At 44.5% G+C, this 12,722-nt stretch overlaps 1 protein-coding gene across 1 annotated transcript in view; it reads left to right on the plus strand.

Annotated features, from left to right (window-relative positions):
- The window catches only part of ADAMTSL1 (ADAMTS like 1), a 355,504-nt gene that overhangs the window by 145,039 nt on the left and 197,743 nt on the right, over positions 1–12,722 (plus strand). The window lies entirely within an intron of this gene.

Consider the following 12,722-nt stretch of genomic DNA (forward strand, 5'->3'; position numbering starts at 1 on the left):
AGCATCGTGCTTGTCCTCTTCACAGACGTGGTAGCATCGTGCTTGTCCTCTTCACAGACGTGGTAGCATCGTGCTTGTCCTCAGGACTCCCCGCCTGAACTCTATTCTGATCAATGTCTAGATCCGAACAGACGGTTTTAGGGTCACAGATGATCCCCGTCCAGCCTGTGGGCATTCTGCACTGCTTGAGTACGGTCAGAATCCGTTGGGAATCGTCCTGCTACATTGGAACAAGACCAGCCTTTGTTAAAAGAAAGCGGGACTTCTTTCGGTCGATTTTTTTTAAAGGTCTTTTAAATTAGAAGCCTTAAAGAGACACTTCTACACATCATTGCTTGCTTTTTGGAAACTGTAGTTGGCCCACAGATCACTGGCAGGATCAAGAACCAGGCTGATGAATGAAATAGTTCAGATAATGAGTCGTAATCATGGAAGCACTGAACAAAAAATCGTTTTCATGTGGATAGCATTTGCCTTTGCACTTACACCACTTCTTGGAGATTCTCTTTAGACATGTTGCTTACTCACCCTAACAAGGGTGGCAAGAAACTCTCCCCTTACAGAATGATTCAGAAAGATTAAAAGATGAATCCTGGTCCAAACCTCTTGAATTTCTGAGCAATTCCTCAATGCCATTTTCTAAAGCTACTAATTATAGCCATGTTAATAACAAAGCTTTGAGTAGTTAAAAAAACTTCATGAGCAGTGTGGGTACCATTCTCTGTTTGCATTGGAGACAATGCACTCATAAAGTTGTTGCTTTTATGTTGTTACCTTTAAAATTTTTATATTCATGTACTCGCTCTGGCTTGCATTCATGAATTTTAAGTTCGACACGTCTTATGAAATTGCTCTTCGGATGTAACGCATTGGAATACTATCCCTAACTCAGGTGTGGCCTCATAGACAGAATAGATATTGTATAACTGTAAAATGTAGATGATGTTTAATTTAGCCTCGTAGCATTCTCAATCGCATAAGGAGTAAAACTGAATGAGGTGTTAAAATTGTGCTTGGATTGCGTATTTTGGAAATAACTAAGGGCTTGAAGTAGGTTGGGTCAAGGTTATTGAATCAAGCCCGATTTACAAAGCATTGTGGCGCTTGCACTTCAACCCTTCTTCAAAGGTGTCTTACTCAGTATGTATCTTATCCCTACCTAGAATAGAAAGACTGGTGCATGAGAGGCATAGCTGTCTTCATTCCAAGACAGGTCACCTCATCAGTAGATGTTGAAGGCCTTGTACACACTCCTGTGGAAACTTGGGTGTTTTTCCAGGAGAAAGAAGGGATTCATTTTCCATAATACCATAATACCAACTAGGATGAAATCTCAGTGGACAGGGCCATGGAAGACCGTTTTGAAATAAAAGCATTTTGTTCCTATTTTTAAAAAATATTCAATAATCAGGGACAAAATGTTTTTCTTTGGGCCTCTGAATTTTAGCCACCCTTCTCACTTGGCTTCATATGTGTGCCTAGTTCTCCTTATCCAAAGGCAAAAGGCCATTCCACAGGCAGAGCACCCGCCTGGGCAGCCTAGGCTTTTTCTGTGCCCTGGGTTATTTTAAAATTCTAATAAGGCACATGTATAAATGTTAGGACAGGTGGCTTTTTAAAAAGAAGAAAGTAGGGAAAGGAAGAAGAAAATAACAAGTTAGGAGCCAGTGTCAGGAAGCTACTCCTTTATTAGAGAAGTAATTAGACAAAGCTGTGACAATTAAGACTTGCCACTAGGAAAGGCTTGGAGGCACAATTCTTTAGGCAGCCTGCCATCCTGAGGGTGAAATCCTTCAGGATTGCTGGGAGACCTAGAGGCCTAATTTGCATAGCCTCTGAAACCTCGGGAGACTCCGCAGGAATGCTCTGAGAAAAATCAGTCGAAGCATCGCTAAAACATAGATCTACCGTTAGTTCACTCACTCGTTATCGGGGTGGTACTAACTCCTAGTGACCCCATAGGAAAATCAAACTCTAGAGATACTGGCTGATCGCTAACTATTGACTTAATTTTCTACCAATGCAATTGAATGGCACAATGCCATGAAGTCAGGGCCTTTGTCTTCAAGATTAGAACTCCCCGCTCCCCAAAGAAACATACAGCTTATTTGGACTAATACCCCCCCCCCCCCCCTTTTTTACCATTTCAAAATAAATGTATTATCTGGCACTGAGCTATTTGTTCATTCTTCCATATCAGAGGGAGAGTGTTGAACTCCTACATATAATTTAAAGCAAAACCCCATGCAGGAGAACCAAGTTTATCACCCACCAGAAGAGGAGGGCCACAGTAGACAGAAGACAAAAATAGAGAGAGCACCAATCATTAAATCTGAAGCCCAAGTCTTAGCACTTTACCTCTGTGGACCGAGGTTTTCTCTTCCACAAAATGAGAGTCAGGAGGTCACGTGCTTTCAGAAATGGTTTGTGCACCGTGCCCACAGAGCCTCCTGTTCGACAGCATTGTTTCATTTCCTTTTCAATATCTTAGAGTATTTTAAATTGTATTTCACACAAAGACATATTCAAATATATGAAATAATTGACTCATCTAAGTTAAATTATAAAAATGCATGTAACAATTATGGAAAGGGCAGCACTACCAATGTAAATGCATATTGCGTATCCCTCAGCATGAAATTCTTTACTTGTCCAATTAAAAGACAATTGAGTGTGTGTCCCCAGATTGGGAACACCTTCTGTACAACTGTAAAAGCGATTGCCATTTGTAACTACTAATCCATAACCATACTAACTTTCTCCATTTTTAACCACACAGCAGAGAGGTCTATAAAGGAACAATAAAACTCGTGAGGGATGATCGACTTAGAACAATCCACCACTTGAGGCCCAAAGGAAGCATTTGGCCAAGGACAAAGTCCAGGAGGCAGGAAGGTGGAGGAAAGGAGGACGGATGGAAATGGGAAACAGAGACAGAGTGGGCTAAGTGATCTTCCATTGTGGGGACTATAATCAATGACATAGAGCAAAATACATGAATTGTTGAGTAGAAAACTGATATGCTTGGTCAACTTCCATCCAATTCACAGAACAAGTTAATTTTTTGGCCTCAATAAACTACCCACCATAAAACCAAAGACAACCAGTAAAACTAGATGTGACAATGATTAGCTGTTGTTCCTGATAGCTAACTTTTCTATTGACAAAAACAGCCTCGCTGTTCTCCTCCATGCACTCTATAATAACTAAATGTCATTTATTGAAAATAAGAAAATGTAATCTTAATAGTATCAGATTTATCTATAACATAAGGCCTTTCGATAACCCAAACATTTGTAAGCCACTTAATATTATTGTCTCTCTGACACCTTCCAAATGCCAACTCCACGGTTGCTTCAGAATGAGCCATTCTTTCAGTTTCAGAAAGTAAAACACAGCTCCTAAATAGGAGGAAAAGTTCTGGGGCGTCTCTTCAGTCAAGAGTGGGGCTAGGAGAGCCCTGCAATCTAGTGGCATGGAGAGTCTCTGAGGTAACTCACTCGCTACCATCTGCCTCTTGTTGTCTCCCATGCTCCCGTTTGCTCCCCCTTCTTTCTTATCTTTCCTTATCGCATTCTTGTTTCGCCTTTTTAATTTTCCCTCTCATTGTCATCTTCCCCCCCTTTCAGTGCTCATCAACTCCATCCTCGTCAAAATCATTTGTCATGCACCTTTTGCCTTGATCCCACATATGAATGAAGGGACACGGATCCATGAAACGGCAAAAATAAGTCATAAAAATTACTCATCATTCCCAGTACCTGCAGATAACCACCATTACTACTTTTGATGGATTTATTTCCAGTTTTATTGATAACTAGTGCCAGATGAATGTGTAAACTGCATACAGTGGCCACTTGGAATTCAATGATCTACCTTTCTTGGTTTCTAGCCTTCTAACGGCAACATGAATGTCCGTGACACATTTACCTTGTCATTTTGCTGGGGCAGAAAATTCAGGTCCTTGCAACCCAAGGGACAATGGAGCAGTGTGGGCTCCCCAGCAGCTTATCTGTGGGTGTCATTTATGCAGTGATTTGTAGGCGCTGATAAGATACTACTTTTTTCTTAGACCCAAGTGGCTGCCAAAAGGCAGCCAGCATTTAGTGCTTCTGATGGAAATTGAAGGTAAAATGTAGGCTAAAAAATGGGTGACTTCACGTATTAAAAATGTTTCTTTTAAAAAAAGGTTTTATTGGCACATAACTTAGATATCACACAATCCAACAGTTCAATCATTCAATCAAATCAAGGACAATGGTACGATCATCACCACATCAATTTTAGAACATTCACCCCTGCCCCCCCCATGGTTAAAATGCCCCTAAAATGAGTTGTGCAATCACAATCTGTTTCAATGCTCCCTCTCCCTCCCACCTTCATCCCCCACCCCTCCCAGCAGTTTGATTGGAACATGATTTACCCATCATACCATTGAATAGTTCAATCATTTGATCATAACAAGGGAATTATACAATCACTACATCAGCTTCAGAGCATCTCCCCTCCCCTCAAGTCCCCTGCCCCCCCCCCATTTAAATTGCCTTTCAATTGAGCTGAGCATTCACACTCAGTCCTAGCACCCCTCCCCCTCCCGCCTTCACTATTGACTCCCAAGATCCCCTCTCCCTCCCTATGAGCCATCCCCGCCACGCCCCACTCCCTATATCCCTGTGCATCAGTTATAATCATTATGCATCCACTCCTCCTGTGCTTCACATCTGGAAGACCCAAGAGAAAACAATTTTAAAAACATCGCACTAAGGGAGTAAAGATAAAAATCATATGTGTATAAAGACAGAAATACAAAGACTACGTAAGAAGGAGGAGACTCCCATGGACATTCAAAAAGCCAGGGAAGCAGTTTCTGTCATGGAAACACCTAATAGATACTTGCACCGGTGCAAATTCAGGTCCTGTCATTAGGGAGGTCAACTAGCCAAGAATCCAGTTCGATCCAGCATAATCCAGACTACCATGATCTCTGCCTGAACGTAAGGCTGTTCAGGACTCTTGCCTTTGGCCAGAGGGGATCTATCTGCAAGCGGCTCAGTCAGACTGGATACCCTGCAGAGGGGTTTGGGGCTCCTATTGTCCTCAAGCGCCTTCTAAAAATGAGGTGTACATAATTTTAGCTCGGCTACTTTTCTCTAAAGAATGTTTCTTATTGGAGAATCAGAACTATTGTATCACTAAGCCCATCACAGATGGTCTGGGCAAGGTGTGTAGCATTTGTTCTAGTGGGAGATTGTCTCAGCTTGGGCATTTCTAGAAGTTGAGAGAGGCGCCCTTGATGCCTGTCAGTTGTCTGCTGTTCCTTAATGTATTTTCTGTTTCATTCATTTAACATTCTCTCATGAGTGCTTGCCCAGGTAGACCAAGCCTCTCTGTTGTCCTTGCTATGTTATAAGCCCAGTTTTCCTCATATTGCAGGAATTAATATATGGATATGGATATAAATATAGATATGGATATATATGGATATGGATATATGTGTATACACACATACATGTGTTATGTCTGCTGTTATATACAAAGACTTGTCTCATCTTTACTCTTAGGTAAAGGAACAACGTGTGGGTGTCAAAAAGTTTCAAAAGTATGTGCTTAGGGTTCAGTCCTAAAAGGCAAGATTTTAGCCCTTCTAAGAAGTACCTAAAGTTGTCAGAGTAGCTTTAGATGCCCACTGTGCTAGATTAAAGTGACCATTGAGTCTGAAATTACAGCCTTGACCTGATGCATCAGACTCTGGGACACTGGTGTGACCACTAGGCTGCCTGAAGGAAACTGTATAAAGTACTCCTGGAGAGGAGATTCTAGAACCACCTTTACAGCATGCCTTGGCACAGGCCTCTGCTTTTCCCGCCAAGCCAGTAATGAAGGGGGATAAAGTTGGCAAGGCTTGGACAAGTGAAAAGAGCCCTCACTCACCACATTATCATAGTCACAGTCATTAGCAAACAAATCTGTTACGAGCTAAAACTACCTCCAGATTTCTCCTTCCCTCAAGGAATCCACAGCAATCACCCTAAATCAGTGCCCAAACTTGTAAGCCCCAACCAGCACCTCTTGCTGAGCTCAAATGGACGTATTTTCCTTTTGGTCCTGCTTCTTGTAGTTTGCCTACACCTTCCAAGAAGTATCCCTGGCTGGGGACCAACTCAAGAACAGACCCTCAGGATTGAATCCTAATGCGATTTTGAAGAAACACTCTTGACATGGTGAGAGCCAGCATGTGTAGTGGGCATGTAAAAACCTGGATTTCCACCCTCCCTTGATGAACCATGAGCCAAATGGCAAAACAGCCTGGGGGTCAGGAGTGGGTGCTTGCTGGGTAGACATCCTGGCTGAGTCAGCTTTGCCAAATGAATTGTTCTCTCCAAGCCTCGATTTTTTTCACCTGGTAGAGGAAGAGGAATACCAGTCAATACCTCCTAGAGGTGTCCTAAGAATAAATGGGGAGCTACATTCAAAGAGCTTAACGGGGCACCTAGCACCTGATAAACATTCAACCAACACTAGTTACTGCAGCTCTTAGGATTGAGACCATGTTCCTGGTAGTGTTCACCATCTCTCTGAAAATCAGCTCTCTCATCCAGGAAAAGAATACCAGGACTCTGGTATTGTGTATGAGACTAGCAAGGTTAGGTCCAAATTTGCTGTTTTAGCGAACCACCCACTGCCACTCGGATGCCCCATGACCCTCTCTAGGGTTTTGAAGCGGGACATGGTTACCAGAGCAGATTTCCTCAGCTTTCTCCTGCAGAGTGGCTGGTGGTTTTGAACCACCGACGTCACGATGAGCCCCACATAACTCTCTGTGAGATAGTGTTATTGATTTCCCTCTAGCAGAGGGATTGATGCCTTGGGCATCTCCAAAAGAAGAGTATTCACATTGGAAAAAGGGCTGACTAATTTAGGAATCAAAAGAGAATTCAATGTTTTCACAATCGTCTTTATTTTCTTATCATACGTAAACAAAGTAGAAAGGTAATGACTTCCTTCCTTTTGACCAACCTCATTTAGATAGACTGTTTGAAGCACCTAAAGAGTAAGTAGTTAGAACAACCACCATAAGCATCCCATTCCCACCTGTAACCTTTGCGCTAGAGAGAGAGAGAGAGAGAGAGAGAAAGCTGGCACTTAAAATGTCTGAGTGTAACCTTGTCAAATTTTAGCCACCTATTCTGAGACAATCAAGTAATAACTCAGTTAAAGGGGGCTTTTGTTTACCAACTCCCACTCATTATTAATAACAATGATCCCCTTCTTGCATTTCAAACGTTATGAAAGTACAGTAATTTGCACAATTCTGACCATTAGTGGTGTATGGTATGCGACTAAAATAGGTGTTGTCATTATCCTCATTGTGAACCTCAGCCTTGATCAGTTTGTACCTGTGTGACTTGAAAAGCCAAGGACCGTCAATTCTCAACTGTCCAGGCCTGACTTTTGCAAGCTGTAACATGAGGATGGCATGCCTGAGACAGAGTAGCCATGCGAATGAAGGGGACGAACCCATGTAACACTCTCAGTCAGGTGCCCAGCATGTAACAAGTGTCAACTGTCATTAACTTGAGACCCAAGCAGGTCAAATGGCTTGCCCAGTGCCACAGCCCTGATCTCATTTGAGCTCCACCATCGCTGGGAGGTTAGCAGGACAGAGATTAGCATCTGTTTTCTACAGAGGCAAAAACTGAAGCCCCCACGCAAGGTGAAGCTGACTTGTCTCAAGTTAGGAAGGGCAAGAGAAAGAGCTAGTCTATGGCTCTCAGTGCTTCCAGATTCAGAAAATCTCTGTCTTGCGTAAACGTAAGCAACCTGATCTCTAGAGCCAGCATTCAGATCATCCTTCCCAGGGTCCACCTTGTTCTGCACGGTGTCTTCAGCAACCCAAGAGATCTGCTTCAAATGCAGCCACAATCCCACAGCCAGCACAGAACTGACAACCAGATCGGTGCAGAGTGTGGGGCTCAGGGTGAAGCGAGCCTCTTTAATAGAACTATCATGCTGATTTTGAATACAACCAACCCATGTCCAGATCACTTAGAACAGCACAGAAAGAGGTAAAACCAATGAGCACAAGCCCCGGGAGATTTAAAGCACTTTCAAGTTTGTGAGAACTTTTAGCCCCACTTATCTCAATAACCCCCAGCCATGGAGTGCCCTCTGACCCACAGTGGCCCTATAAGACAGAAGAGAACTTCTTAGGGGTTCTGAGTCTGTAAATCTTCATAAGAACAGACAGCGTCATCTTTTTCCCAAGGAGCCGCTGGTGGCCTTGACACCACTGCCCTTGTAGTAGCCTAAGTAGGCCGCCAGGGTTCCAGCTGATGGAAAGCAGTATAGAAATCGCATTCATTTGTGCCTGGTTAGTCACAAGAATGGAGATGTGAGCAGCGTTGACTTTTTGGAGCCTGTGAGCAAAACCTCTCCACTGGCAATGATTGCAACAGAACAAGACCTGTATCTTCAAGTCTCTTTAGGTCCTGGACCACGAACCACGATTCTGAACCACGGACCAAGTTGCTGGGCCACGAACCAAGGTCCTGGACCACAAACCATGATTCTGGAACACGGACCAAGCTTCTCTTGGGCTGGTTTGAGGGTTGCCCAGGTAAATGAATGTTACCTGCCTGCAATTCTGGTTGAACATAAATCACTGTGATGTCTATGGAAGATTTCTGAATTTGCTAAATCCTCACTTCTCTAAACGATCAAGGAACTTGCTGCCTGCTTTCCATTCATGCAGCAGGTTGGAGAATGGGCGAGGTTTTCAGCATCATCTCATCGAGTGGCTTCCAAGCTGTGTTCCTTAGAGCATTCTGTCTGGCCCGCCTTCACTACCACATAGGGGACAGGTCTCATAGAATCTGAGGGATGGGTTTCCAAGAACACATCCTTTCTTCCTCTTAGAACTCATGATCTCATTCCATACTTAGGCGTGGCAGAAGACCAACCCAGAGGTTCAGGGGTGACAAACTCAGGGTCACACGGAAAGAAAGCGGCAGGGAGGAGAACTGGCCTTCCATCTCCCACCTCCTCAGGTTCCCTCTCCTCCTTACCCCATGCTTCTCTGGGCTCTATGACACATGGAAGAACAGAACACTGGTATGCCTTCCAGCTTTGGATCACCTCCCTCTGAGCCCATTCACAAGGTTGCTTCAGGAATTGCTGGTCTTTTGCCCCGAAATGGTCTGGAGAAGATGAAGTGCCATGTCAGGGCCAGCACTCTGTCTACCACCCACAAGGGGATGCATGGTTTATTGAGTGATCAGCTCGTGCCAGTGATCAGGTCTGTGCGTGGTGCCCAGGGGAAAGACAAAAATCAAGATGCTAGAGTGTGGCCCTGCACACTAGCCACCGGAGTCCTATAGTTACAAAGCAACCCACATCTGAAAGACTCATGGGCAGAAAGAGAAGGTTGACAAAGTTCTCCCTGCATGTGAAAGATACAATAAAAGAGATCCAGAGTCAAGCCAAGCAGACCGGATGCACAGTTATCATTCCAGAACACCAACTCCCAGCCAGCGTGCTGAAGCCAATTCATGGACCTTATAGGACAGGATAGAACTGCCCTTGTGAGTTTCCAAGACTGTAACTCTTGACAGGGGGAGATAGATCTGTCTTTCTCTCAAGGAGTAGCTGGTAGTTTTGAACTGCTGACCTTCTGGATTGCAGCCCAACTTGTAACCCCTGTGCCACCAGGGCTCCTATTAGGCTGTTCTTCCTCTGCCTTGTTCTACCCCATTGTTCCGGCCTGTCATGACTACCTGCCTAGACTGCCAAACCACACCCCAGATCAGACTGCCATTTCCCAGACAGCCAAGCTAGGCAAGAGGATGGGGCAGGGCTCCAGAGTATACACAGTGAGCAGCAATATGCTTGGAGCACCTTTCCTTCCTCTTCCAATCTCAGAACCTGGGGTTTGTAGAACAAGATTTGTTTAACGTGTGGTTCTTGCTTTCGTTCCCATTTGGACACCAATAACCTGATTTCATTCTATGACTCTTGACGAATTGGCTCTGGGCAGGGCACTGAGCTAAGAGACACAGTGTAAAGAGCTGAGAGGGATGTTGCCCCATGGTGATGAGCTAAAGCAACGTGGACGCAGAAGCTATTCCATAGTTAAAAGTGATGACAGGAAGGGCTATGGGTGTTTGGAAGAATTTCTGGCTAGGTGAGGTGAGAGAGAAGGAGGAGAAGAAGAGCTCAGAGAAGTCAGAGCTCTGGTGGTAAGCAGGCTAAGCACTGGGCTAGTAAGCTTCGGGCGGGGTGTGGGGGTGGGGGTGGGGTGCTTCAAGTCTACCAGTGGGCCCATGGGAGAAAGATGATGCTGTTTGTTCCTGTAAAGATTTATAATCTCAGGACTCCTTTGGAGCAGTGTAGCTTTTTCCTACAAAGTCACAATCAACTCGATGGTTTGACTTGATTTAAGAGAGGCAGCACTTGACTTGAATTTTACATGGGCATCATGGAGCCACCCGAGGCCTTGGACTTGGGAAGGGGAAGAGGAGATGTGATTATGACAGCAATGGTAGACAGCTTGGGAGGGGGAGAGGCTATAAGTAATTCCAGAATGGTCAGAAGAGGTGGGTAACTATGGGTGGGAGTTGGGGCTTGTTTTTAAACTTCTCACATATCCAAGGCCCTGTGCAAGCTTCCATGAGGCTATACATGCACATACAAATTGGGGCAGAAATGTGGGAAGAGTTTCTTAAAAGCCTCTCCGTGGCATCTTCCTTCATCATGCCTCAAGATGCACAGTTTGTCTAAGGGGGAAAAAACTCCAGCCTCTTCAAGGTAAGCGATAGGACATTAGATTTAGATGCAATTTCCATCTCCTCTGTGACAGTGTATTGAAAGACCAGGACCATGCCGTGAGCCCCAAGAGAGAGGACCAGGCCCGTGCACACAAGTGTGCTTCAGTGGGACTGGACAGAGCACCATTGTTTGGATGGCTTTCTGTTTTTACAGGTGTAATGGAGTCATTTTATGAGTCTTCACCATGACCCAGGGCATAGAAAGACAAATATACCTGTAGCTTTGCTTAATCCAGGTTTCAAGCTCCTGGTTCAAACAAAAACATCATTTCTAAACCATTCCAAAGCAAAGTCCAACATCTTGAATTCTCTATCGCCAGCCCCTCCCCCCTTGCTATTTTCCTCCCTCCCTTCTAGTGTGTCTCCCTCAGTGTGTCTGTCTCCATTTCTAATATCATCAGCTGGTCAATCAATTGATGGGGCTGAGCAGCAGTTCCTTCTCAAAGTGAAGCTGAAAAAGTATGAGTCCACGTTTTCAGGAGAGAGGTCATTGATGTGTTTGTCTGCATGTGAACACTGATGAAAGCCCTAGGGAAGATGCGGTGGTCAGAGAGACTAGAACTTCAGCCTCTGTTTGATTTACTCCCTAACTAACTACTCTGGGGATCCTGGTGCAATGCCCAGAATCATTCTGAGAGTTGCGGAAGGTTGGCATTCTTTTAAAAGACAGTTCTTAAATTTCTTTAATTAGTAGATGTCAGCATTGTTGTGAAGGTGGCTGAGGATTACCAATAAAAAGCGAGATCAGTCACTCATATTCACCTCTTATCTCATAGAAGAAGGCAGGAGAGAAGAGAATGTGCTTCTAATTCTAAAAGCAGGGAGACCCATTGATTGTCAAATTCAGGCTATTCTTGTGAAGGGCTGCAGGATCTTGAGCATACCAAGAGCAGCCCATTTCATGAATGCCGTCGCTTAGGGTCATAAACACACAACATGAAAATGTAGTCATGCCATTAAGTAATAAAAAAATGGAGTCAGGTAAACTAAGTAAGCCAATGTCCCCCATCTCCCCCCACCCCCACCGCCACCCCCAGGAATAGAAATCTAGCTCTGAAGCTTTGTTTCCATTTTCTTTCACTCAAAGTTCATTCTATCATCATTAATTTATTACCTTTCAGTAATGTTTGCAACAGCTTCCCAGCCCTCTAGCCCCCATCCTCCCTCTTAATGTCCAGGCATCAGCTCCAGCAGTGCTGTTTATGGTTCTAATCCACGAAAACCCATCCAGCTCACTCCTGCTCTTTGGCTTTCTATCCCCAAACCGGATACCTGTATTCTGCACACCCAAGCTCTCTGCCATCGAGTTGATCAGGGTCCTCGCGACCCGATAGGCCAGGCTAGAACTTCCCCTGGGGGTGACTGATACTGTCACTCTCTACAGTAGAGAAAGCCCGTCTTAGTCCTGAAGAGCAGCTGGGGTCTCCCACTGCGAACCTTGCAGTTTGCAGCCTCATGTGTCACCACTACACCGCCAGGACAGATGGACGGACAGGGGGCTTCACCAAGTTGAGGGAAGAATGGAAGTAAAAGCTCATGGAATGTTTCATAGAGCTTTCTGAAGTCCCCTCCTATGTCTTTGACCAGAGGATAGGACTAAACCCCATGGACTTAGTTATTTAAATTTAAATATAATATACTTATATGAAACATGAGTATTATGTGAAGATGGACACATACACCCATCCATGCCAGCGATACTGAAGGGAACATGGATTCCATCACTGTTTCAGAAAGAGGCTTCCTGCTTTTGGACAGTTGCACAATGAACATCTTCAACTTCTTCCATGGCCCCCCTTCTGGGCAACCTCTGGGTACCAACTGTGTTTTAAGCTCACAAGGGTTATGTCCACCTCTTGAGTGGATGCCCTGCAGTAGTACTCATTTTTTCAGAGATCA

This window comes from Echinops telfairi, unplaced genomic scaffold, assembly GCF_000313985.2.
Source record: "Echinops telfairi isolate 266 unplaced genomic scaffold, ASM31398v2 ScPeMD7_25;HRSCAF=90, whole genome shotgun sequence".
Taxonomy (NCBI): Eukaryota; Metazoa; Chordata; class Mammalia; order Afrosoricida; family Tenrecidae; genus Echinops; species Echinops telfairi.